Below are 11,440 nucleotides of genomic sequence, written 5' to 3'. Positions count from 1 at the left end.
CACCGGATCGCGGAGTTATCGACAGCTACGCGTTCTCCGCGGAACGCGGAGCTGCCGAAACTCCGCAAGCTCCGCGAGCGGAGCGTAGTTCTTCGCCCAGGGTTAGCCCAAAGGTGGTTTTCTGAAGATCTTAAAGCCCTGAAACTTGGGCTCCGACAGGCCGAACTCCTACTCCCCTGAAACCAAATTGATATTCTCCTCCCTGCTAAAAAAGTATAAGTTAGCTATATTTTCAGCCAAGTCTTTTTATTTTTCTAATAAAATTTCGAATTCAGCAAATAAATCCAGGGACATCTTTTCAATAGTCGAGGAACTATCTAACCCCGAAAGAGTAACTATTGCACCTCCCCCTTCACAGTCACTTTGTGACTCTCTTAATCAATTTTTTGTTGACAAAATAATCAAGATTAAAAACAGTATCCCCGCTCAAGCCTCACCTGCCCTCCCTCAGCCTGTTGTTTTTTGTCCCCCATCAGACTCCCACATTTTAACCCAGATCCCCCCCATTACGAAGGAAGGCTTTCTTACCCTCCTACATAAAGTCTCCTCCGGCTCTCCTAGTGATTGCTGCCTTCACATTGTTCTCCGCGAAGCCTTCACTGCCTGCCCCGAACCCCCCCTGGCTCTTTTGAACAACTCTCTCGCCATGGGCGAGGTCCCCTGCTCCTTTAAGCAGGCAGAGGTGGTGGCCATCCTAAAAAAAACCTCGGCAGATCCTTCTATTATGAGCAAATTTCGGCCCATATCTCTCCTCCCTTTCCTCAGTAAGGTTCTGGAGTCACATGTTACCCAGACTCTCAGCTCCTTCATTGAGGAATCTTGTTTTTTGGACTCCCAGCAAGCTAGGTTCAGACCTGCGCACTCCACAGAGGCAGTTATACTCTCTGTGATGGAGGAGTTGCGCAGAGGGGCCGACGCTAACATCTGTCAGGCCCTGGTGCTTCTGGATCTGTCGGCCGCCTTCGACACGGTCGACCATGGCTTCCTTGTCGACCGTGTCGGAGAGGCCGGCATCCAGGGCACCGCCCTTGACTGGATCTGCTCTTTTCTGTCTGGACGCCAACAGGCAGTCAGACTGTCCCAATTTTCAGCAGACCAGGTCGGGTTGACCTGCGGAGTCCCGCAGGGTTCCTCCTTGTCCCCACTCCTTTTTAATTTGCATTTGGCTCCCTTGATCCGCTCTCTCCGCAGTTTGAATGTCACCGCGTTTAATTACGCGGATGACATTCAACTGGTCTTTACCATCGACCCCTCGGATGAATCAATCTCCACTTTTCAAACCACCCTTTGTTTCATTAGCAACTGGACGAGCTCAAACCATCTTAAGCTCAACCCCGACAAGACTGAGCTGGTTCTTGTCGGGGGGCCTTCTAATCCCTGGCAACCCTCTTTTTGGCCGTCCAGTCTAGGCAACCCCCCTTGCCCAGTGAACTCAGCTAAAAGCCTGGGGGTTATCATAAGCAGTGATCTCTCTATGAAACCCCAAATCAGCGCGGTAGTGTCCTCCAGCCACTTTCAGCTAAGGAAGATTTGCAAAATCTCCCGCCTCCTCACTATCGAGGCCCTTACCTTGGCCTTGTTAGCGTTAGTCATTTCTAGACTCGACTACGCTAACGCGCTTTACGTAGGCATTCCTGACTACCAAGCCAAGAGACTCCTGCTGATTCAAAATCAGGCCGCTCGTCTCATCTTCCGACAACCCAGACACCAACATGTTCGCCCTCTTGTAAAAGTCTTCACTGGCTCCCGGTCACTGCACGCTGCAAGTTTAAATTAGGCTGCTTAATTTTTAAATCTCTTGCAGGCGGTGGCCCCTCTTTCATTTCCTCTCTCCTTCACCCATATGTCCCCTCACGCAATCTTCGCTCATCCCAACTGGCTTTGCTATCAGTCCCGAGATTCAAGAGGAAGAAACATGGTGGACTTAGGTTTTCTTTCTTGGCTTCTTTTTTCTGGAATGCCCTTCCCCTCCCTCTAAGGTTGCCTTCCTCCTACTCTAGGTTTAGATCCCTCCTTAAAACTTTTTTGTTCACTGAGGCCTACAATTAGCTCTGTCCCTCACTTTCTCTCTGTCTCTTCAGCACAAGCGCAAAGAAACCTTCAGGTGTTAGTAGCGCTATACAAATTGTTTTAACATAACATAACATAACATAACATAACATTAACAGTGATGTCATTTGAGATGTCTTCAGTGATGTCATCAGTGATGTCATTTGAGATGTCATCAGTGATGTCATCAGTGATGTCACTGACCATGTCATGAATGATGTAATATGTGACATCATCAGCAGTGGATTGCGGGCACGCGAGTTATAGTGAGTCCAACTAACTATAACGTGGGAATTTTAATGGTTTTGTATGAGTAAAATGTTCAGCCAACTATAACTGGTGTGAAACATATGGTTTTTTCAGTGAATTTGAAAGGTTTTTTAAATGCTAATTCCTAACTATAACGAGTGTGAAACCTATGGTTTTTTCAGTGAATTTCAAAGGTTTTTTAAATGCTACTTCCTTACTATAACGATTGTGAAACCTATGTTTTTTTTAGTGAATTTCAAAGGTTTTTTAAAAGCTAATTCCTAACTATAACGTTTGTGAAACCTATGGTTTTTTCAGTGAATTTCATTGTTTTTTAAAAAGCAAATTCCTTTGTATATCGACTTTGTAACCTATGATTTTTTTTATTAGCTGTTTTTTATAAGTATTAATTATATATTTAAAAAAAAATATATATTTGTTCAATGTATATTTTTTTAAATAATTTTTTCCTGGTGCGCTCAGGGTGCGCGCACCGGTAAGCTCTCCCGAGAGCGCTATTTCTCCGTTCGTAAAAAAAAATATGTATGAAAAGTATATAATAATGCAAGACATTCAGTACCATACTTATAAAAGCAGTATTTTTGATTTACGAAATGAAAATGATTTAGCATTTCCGTAAAGCTACCAAAATGTCACTCAGGCAAGCCGCGTGAGCGCCCCCGGAAGAGCCTACGTTCGCGCCGCGTAAGCGCCCCCGGAAGTGCTCTGGTGCGCGCAGCGTAAGCGTGTCAAGTCATGTGACCTTAAAATAACACTTTTCATTGGTTGCTAACAGTTGTTTTTACAAAGAATGAAATCCCCACCCATTTCCTTCACTTCTTCTTTCACTTTTGTGACTGCAAGACCTGTCTTTTTGCTCTTGACTCTTTGTTGGATTATCATGGCTGCCAGAGCATCCAGCAGCAGTGATGACACAGAGGGATTTATAGATGAAGAGGTTCCTCAGCCTAGAGTTAAGGGACATTTTATCTGGAAATTTTTTGATATACCAGAGGGACGGAAGAAAGTAAATGCTCCAAAGGTGGAGTGTAAGATCTGCCATACTGTGCTTTCCAGAGGAGACCCCTCAAGGAAGTACAGTTTTGGTAATTCTACCATGATTCGCCACGTGCAGAGAAGGCATCCCCAGAACTATGCCCGGGAGAGTGTCAGGGCTCTGGCACGAGAGGCTCCCAGGGATGGTGCCTCTACTTCAACCGGAGGACCAACTACATCGGTGAGGGGGCGACCAGAAGAGCTGATCCCTAATATTCAGCCTGCTTTTAATGAAGCCGTAATTAAATGCAGACAATGTGATCAGCTACTTTGTTATGGGGAACAAAGTGTTATGCTCATGGTTCGAGCAATAGACAACCACCGCTGCCGTCCCAGTCCTAATTTTGATTATTTTTTTTTGCTCCTGTTGAGCAGTTTCCCATTCCCTGTTTTTGTTTTTGTTAAAAAAAAGGAAAAATGAAGAAAAAAAAAGTTCTTTTCAGAACTACCTCCAATTCTCATCAAAGAGCTGTATTCTTAAAAAAATGAAAAAGAGTTCATCATACTATGTTGCAAAACAATCCTTCAAGGCTGTTTGACCTCTCAATCTACTAGCTAATGAAATGCAATGTTTCTTTAAATGACTTTTTCTCAACCATTGAAATGACTTCTTAAAAAACAAAAAGCATGCACCCTAATTTTCAGTGGAGATTTTTAACAAAGCTCCAATCATTTATGGTTATTCAACTGCACTGATTCACAACCACTTTTTTTCATAATCAAACTGCCATTTCATTTCCACAACTCATCTGACTTGAAGCACATCTACCTTCACAATGACAAAAGTCTGGTTTGTGGGTCATAGCTATGTCCACTGGAGTCAAAAATACGCAGCTAACAGAGGTATTTACAATCTTGATTTACCAAATGTGGACATTGTATGGATTGGACAGAGAGGATTGAGGAGTCACCAATTGATACCATTGGTAAAATCCTTTATGCATTTACCACTCCCTGACCTTTTAATAGTGCACTGTGGTGGAAATGACTTAGGCACTTTGACTGGTGTAGGTCTGGAAATGCTTTTAAAGGACATCTTTGGGCAATTGATGTCACTTTTTCCAAAAACTGCCTTGGTATTTTCTAATATATGCCAAAGGCAAAAATGGAACTGGTCCAACCAATTTTGTCCACAGATTGAGAAAGCAAGGAAACATGTGAATAAATCTGTTTCTGCTTACCTCAGAGACTATGGTATGGGTTCCATTTACCACAGCAACTTGCGTTACAACATGCAAGATATCTATAGGAGAGATGGTGTGCATTTTACAGATGGGGGGGTATAGAGTTTTCCTCTTGAATATAAGTCTCTGCATTGGTACCTACTTGTAGGTACAAAAAGCACCCACTTAACACAACAGCTCTTTTCAGAGCCAACTTACCTCTAAACACTCTACATTATTTTTTTACTCTATTTTTTTACACTATTTTTCCCCGTGGTACGCTCAGGGTGCGCGTACCGGAGAATGCACCTGGGAGCGCACCCAGCGCTTACCCCGCGAATTTTTTTTTAAAAAAAGAAAAGTTTTTTTGCCCTTCAAGGTCCTTCTAGGCCCCCCTCAGAAAACCTAGGGGGTCAGGGGATGTCTACCTTGCCCCCTTTTAATTATTTCCCCCTTTCTTTTTCACCTCTTGTGTCTCGATTCTACCGAGACACAAGATGGCGGACTCTCCGGACTGTTTAGAATGTTGACAGACACCCGACAGCCAATCAGCTTTCCGCTCGCGCACTCCCGTAGCGCGCCGGGTGCGATCCCCGGTACGAGTACCTGTAAGTGCTCAAAGCACGCATATAGATATATATGTGTTTTTGAAGTTAATTTTCAAAAAAACCACTGGACCAATTGTCACCAAACATAGCAAAGGCACATCTGCGTACCAGTCCCTACAATTTTGCCAAGTTTGGCGTAATTCCGTTCAGCGGTTCGGGATGTAGACTCTCAGACCGTCCTATGGAAATTAACATGGGGAAAACATGTTTTGGGACCCCCCTTTTTTCTCAGCCCCCACTCCACGAATCCCCCCGAAACTTCCAGGGAAGGAGCGGAGCGGAGCTGGCCAAAATTTTGGAAAATTACACGCAAATTCCTCAAGCGGCGCCAGAGTTATTCCCAATAGAATGTTGCGGATTTCCTATGGTAGCCAATCCTAACTATAACTACCTACTGGCGACCGCCAGTAGGTAATATATATATAGAAAAGGGGTGGAGGAGTAGCTGCAATTATACACAGCCGATTGAACACTAATTACTAATCAACTTAACTGTAAAACTATTGGAGAGGAGGACCTACTACTTTTTAAAATGGAATTTACCAATAAAACTATTGCCTATTTACTTGTATCTTGCCTATATATATATTACCTACTGGCGATAGCCAGTAGGTATATATAGTTAGGATTGTTTTCCATAGGGAAATCGCAACATTCTATTGGGAATAACTTTGGCGCCAGTTGAGGAATCTTCCTGAAAGTTTCCTTAACTTTGCCTCGCGGCACTCCGGTCCTTCCCTGAAAGTTTGGGGGGGATTCGTCAAGCGGGGGCCGAGATAAAAGGGGGGTCCCAAAATGTGTTTTCCCCACGTTAATTTCCATAGGGCGGTTGGACTCACTTTTAGCCCGAACGGCTGAATGGTTTTCCACCAAACTTGGCAAAATTGTAGGGAGTGGTAGCCCGATGTGCCTTTGCTATGTCTCAAGATATGTGCTCCAGTGGTTTTTACGAAAAATTAACTTTGAAAAAATATATATTGGGCTACATTGGGCTATATATATGTTAGAGCCCAAATGTAGCCCAATGTAGCCCAATGTAGCCCAATGTAGCCCAAAGATGGCCACCAGAGACAAAAAAAAACAAATGTAGGCCAAATATCAGCCAGATGTAGCCCAACTATAGCCCAATGACAGAATGTCCCAGAGTGTTCTAAAGAACAACTAGAGCGCTAACAGTCTTACTTATGACAAAAGTATGGCACACCTGAAGTCATCTTGTTTGGAATAAAGTGTTAACACTTAAAACATTTAATTTGCAAAGGAACAAAATGAGGGGGTTCATTTTGCCATAGAAATTATGATTAGTGCTGAAGAAAGAAAAATTAGGGCACATTTTGAGTGACTTCTCAAATCCTCTTATATTTCATTAAAACAATTCTGATATGCAGTCTCCCAAGATGGCCACCAGAGACAAACGAGCCTGTGCTTAAAAACTCTGTTAGCAAAGCAGGCATTTGAGATTTAAAAAACGTTTTAATATATAAAAACGTTATCCGCTAATAGAATTAGCATTTAAAAAACCTTGCGAATTCAATGAAAAAACCATAGGTTTCAGGCCTTATATAGTTAGGAATTAGCATTTAAAAAACCTTGCGAATTCACTGAAAAAACCATAGGTTTCAGGCCTTATATAGTTAGCAATTAGCATTTAAAAAACCTTTGAAATTCACTGAAAAAACCATAGGTTTCAGGCCTTATATAGTTAGGAATTAGCATTTAAAAAAACCTTGCAAATTTACTGAAAAAACCATAGGTTTCAGGCCCTATATAGTTAGGAATTAGCATTTAAAAAACCTTTGAAATTCACTGAAAAAAACATAGGTTTCAGGCCTTATATAGTTAGGAATTAGCATTTAAAAAACCTTTGAAATTCACTGAAAAAACCATAGGTTTCAGGAGTTATATAGTTAGGAATTAGCTTTTAAAAAACCTTTGAAATTCACTCAAAAAACTATAAGTTTTAGTGGTGTTATAGTTAGCTGGACATTTTTCTCATACAAAACCATTGAAATTGCTCCTATATAGTTAGTTGTACTAACTATATTTCGCGCACCCCCAATCCAATGCTGATGATATCACATATTAGATCATTCATGACATGGTCAGTGACATCACTGATGACATCTCAAATGACATCACTGATGACATCACTGATGACATCATCCACGTGACAATCACATACACCTTTTCATACACTATTACAATTTTTCATCACTCTTTGTAAAATACAGAGTATCATATTTAAATCCATTGTCACAGCAATACAAGTATCTAAAAATCCACTCAGTGATTCATAGATGTATACACACATCTAATCACTTACCTATGGATTCACTCATACATGCTGTCAATGAACAATAGAACACTATCAAAAATACTTATACATCTATATCGACATTAAACAACAGCACGCATCCTATTCACATATGAAGTCATCCTACTCACTTATGCAAACAATGGATCATACTTACATATTTACTTAGCAAAACACTTATACAAACACCACTTCTTCTATTCATTTAGATAGTAAGTCATACTTAGTGAATTATAAAATCATTATTACAAGTATACAGTTATCCATACAGTCACTCACACAATCATTGTGTCTTATGTATACTTATTTATATACAACAACTGACACATACACTGCCTTTTATTTTTCTAGTTTGTTGGACCTGTACCATTGAGAAATATATTTGCTCATCACCACACCCATAAAGATATTCACTCACCCAAACAACTGTTAGAACATGTAGTTTTAACTTCATATATCTACTGAATCAACTATTCACACATCTTTGGACAGTCACACACCCCCCACCGAACCACACACACTTTCACACTCCCATACAAATACTCAGTTAACTAATCAATAACTAATATAGACTTTCACATAGCTAGTAACCAACTGTAGAATCAGTTTACACAACAACTGACAAAGTGATACAGATATTCACACAGTTTAGTCACTATCCACTATATTTAGTGAGACATTATAAATTGGTCAAGTAAACAGTCAATTACACTGCTACTAAATCCTCCATCCAAATATGTATTTATATATATCCACTTATTCTTCAATGCAAATTGCTATATATATAATGCATATTTAAATAACGAAGCAAACCACATTCACTGGATGATGTCATCAGTGATGTCATCAGTGATGTCATTTGAGATGTCATCAGTGATGTCACTGACCATGTCATGAATGATCTAATATGTGACATCATCAGCATTGGATTGCGGGTGCGCGAAATATAGTTAGTACAACTAACTATATAGGAGCAATTTCAATTGTTTTGTATGAGTAAAATGTCCAGCTAACTATAACACCACTAAAACGTATAGTTTTTTGAGTGAATTTCAAAGGTTTTTTAAAAGCTAATTCCTAACTATATAACTCCTGAAACCTATGGTTTTTTCAGTGAATTTCAAAGGTTTTTTAAATGCTAATTCCTAACTATATAAGGCCTGAAACCTATGGTTTTTTCAGTGAATATATATATAGGCAAGATACAAGTAAATAGGCAATAGTTTTATTGGTAAATTCCATTTTAAAAAGTAGTAGGTCCTCCTCTCCAATAGTTTTACAGTTAAGTTGATTAGTGATTAGTGTATATATATATATAGGCAAGATACAAGTAAATAGGCAATAGTTTTATTGGTAAATTCCATTTTAAAAAGTAGTAGGTCCTCCTCTCCAATAGTTTTACAGTTAAGTTGATTAGTGATTAGTGTTCAATCGGCTGTGTATAATTGCAGCTACTCCTCCACCCCTTTTCTTACCCTCTCTATTTACATAGAACAGGTAGTAATCCTTTGGATCTACCTCAAGCAATTGGGGTATTGACTCTTCCATCACCATGATTCCATCCGCAGCAATAAATCTAGATTATTTGTGTTATATAATCATTAACTTCCACTCCACGTTTAATGATCTTAACGTTTATTAAGATATGCCACCTGAATTACCTGTTGTAGTGGGGCCATAGATGAATTGTTTTTACCTTGCCAAGAGTACTACTCCCCATTATATCATTAAATTCAATCAGTAATACCAACAGCTAATTTACATGGAATACATCTTCAAGCTCTGAGCATATTTCTATACTTACTGTAATGTAATTGTGCATATTTTAAAATAGGGCATAAAGGCAGGCCACTGGGCATGGATGTGCCAGAGGTACGGACGCCCTGCCCTCTTCCTTTAATAGTCCTCTTGCTGTGAGCACATTGGCCATGAAACATTAGAGGCTAACCTCAGTTAAAACGGTCAATTCTGAAAGTAAGTAAAACAAGCATTTGCAATGCAATAGGTCTCGCATTCACGTGAGTTTGAGCTATTGGCATTGTAAATGACAATGCCTTTTATTTATGTTTTGGGTTTTAAAACGTAAATAAAAGGCATTGTCATTTACAGTACTAATAGCTTAAACTGTCACGTAGGTCAACCCTTTTGCACTGCAACAAAGGGCCTTCTCGACAACTTGTTAAATTGTTAATATCAGAGGAATAGACCAGCCAACGACATCTTCAAAATAGTTATAAAAAGTGCCATGAAGGAGATGAGAAAGTCTTGTAAATTACAAAGACACAAAGTGTGAAGTGAAAGTAAAATGTGGTCTGAGCCATAAAAACGAACAAAGCGCTCCAACAGTTTTTGCTCTGTCATTACACTGTCGTGGCTCAGGAGGAAAGGTGGGAGGTAGGACTATTTCCTGCCCTCAATGTGATTTCAGTGTGCAGTGTGGCATTGCCTAATGTCATTGCTATCTTTGGCTAATAAAAACACTCTAGCTGTAGTAGGGCCCTGGCCTCACCTCCTGGTACAGGGTGGGCTGTGTTTTATGGTAGGCATGGAGGGAGGCAGGGATGGTCTTGGCTGCAGAACTGACCTCTACAGTGTCCCTGCTATTACTAGTAAGCAAGAGGTGGTGAGGTGATGGTATTGGTATTGGTGATGGTGGTATTGTATTGGTGGTGGTGGTATTCACGGTGGTTGTGGTATTGGTGCTGATGGTATTGGTGGTGGTGGTATTGGTGGTGGTGGTGGTGGCATTAGTAGTATTGGTGGTAGTATTTGTATTGGCGGTGGTGGTAATGGGATTGGTGGTGGTGGTATTGGTGTTGGTGGTATTGGTGGTGTTGGTAGTGGTATTGGTATTAGTGTTATTGGTGGTGGTATTGGTGGTGGTGGTATTCGTATTGGTGATTTTATTGGTATTGGTGGTGGTATCGGTACTGGTGGTGGTGGCATGGTGGTGGTGGTATTGGTGATATTGGTGGTGGTATTGATGGTGGTGGTACTGGTATTGGCAGTGGTGCTATTGGTGGTGGTGGTGGTGATATTGGTATTGTGGTGGTGGAATGGTGGTGATGGTATTGGTGATATTAGTGTTATTGGTGGTGCTATTGGTGGTGGTGGTAGTATTGGTGGTAGTGGCACTATTGGTATTGGTAGTGCTGGTGGTATTGGTGGTGGTGGTCTTGGCTGCAGAACTGACCTCTACAGTGACCCTGCTATTACTAGTAAGCAAGAGGTGGTGAGGTGATGGTATTGGTATTGGTGATGGTGGTATTGTATTGGTGGTGATGGTATTCATGGTGGTTGTGGTATTGGTGCTGATGGTATTGGTGGTGGTGGTATTGTTGGTGGTGGTGGCATTGGTAGTATTGGTGGTAGTATTTGTATTGGCGGTGGTGGTAATGGGATTGGTGGTGGTGGTATTGATGTTGGTGGTATTGGTGGTGTTGGTAGTGGTATTGGTATTAGTGTTATTGGTGGTGGTGGGATTCGTATTGGTGATTTTATTGGTATTGGTGGTGGTCTCGGTACTGGTGGTGGTGGCATGGTGGTGGTGGTATTGGTGATATTGGTGGTGGTATTGGTGGTGGTGGTACTGGTATTGGCAGTGGTGCTATTGGTGGTGGTGGTGGTGATATTGGTATTGGTGGTGGTGGAATGGTGGTGATGGTATTGGTGATATTGGTGTTATTGGTGGTGCTATTGGTGGTGGTGGTAGTATTGGTGGTATTGGCACTATTGGTATTGGTAGTGCTGGTGGTATTGGTGGTGGTGGTATTGGCTGCAGAACTGACCTCTACAATGTCCCTGCTATTACTAGTAAGCAAGAGGTGGAGAGGTGATGGTATTGGTATTGGTGATGGGGGTATTGTATTGGTGGTGGTGGTATTCATGGTGGTTGTGGTATTGGTGCTGATGGTATTGGTGGTGGTGGTATTGGTGGTGGTGGTGGCATTGGTAGTATTGCTGGTAGTATTTGTATTGGCGGTGGTGGTAATGGGATTGGT

The 11,440-nt window shown here is 41.2% G+C and overlaps 1 long non-coding RNA gene across 1 annotated transcript in view; it reads right to left on the bottom strand.

Moving 5' to 3' along the window:
* The window catches only part of LOC144771596 (uncharacterized), a 288,041-nt gene that overhangs the window by 251,378 nt on the left and 25,223 nt on the right, over positions 1–11,440 (bottom strand). The window lies entirely within an intron of this gene.

Source organism: Lissotriton helveticus, chromosome 1_1 (genome assembly GCF_964261635.1).
Source record: "Lissotriton helveticus chromosome 1_1, aLisHel1.1, whole genome shotgun sequence".
NCBI classification, from domain to species: Eukaryota; Metazoa; Chordata; class Amphibia; order Caudata; family Salamandridae; genus Lissotriton; species Lissotriton helveticus.
This window is presented reverse-complemented; position numbering and strand designations above follow the sequence as displayed.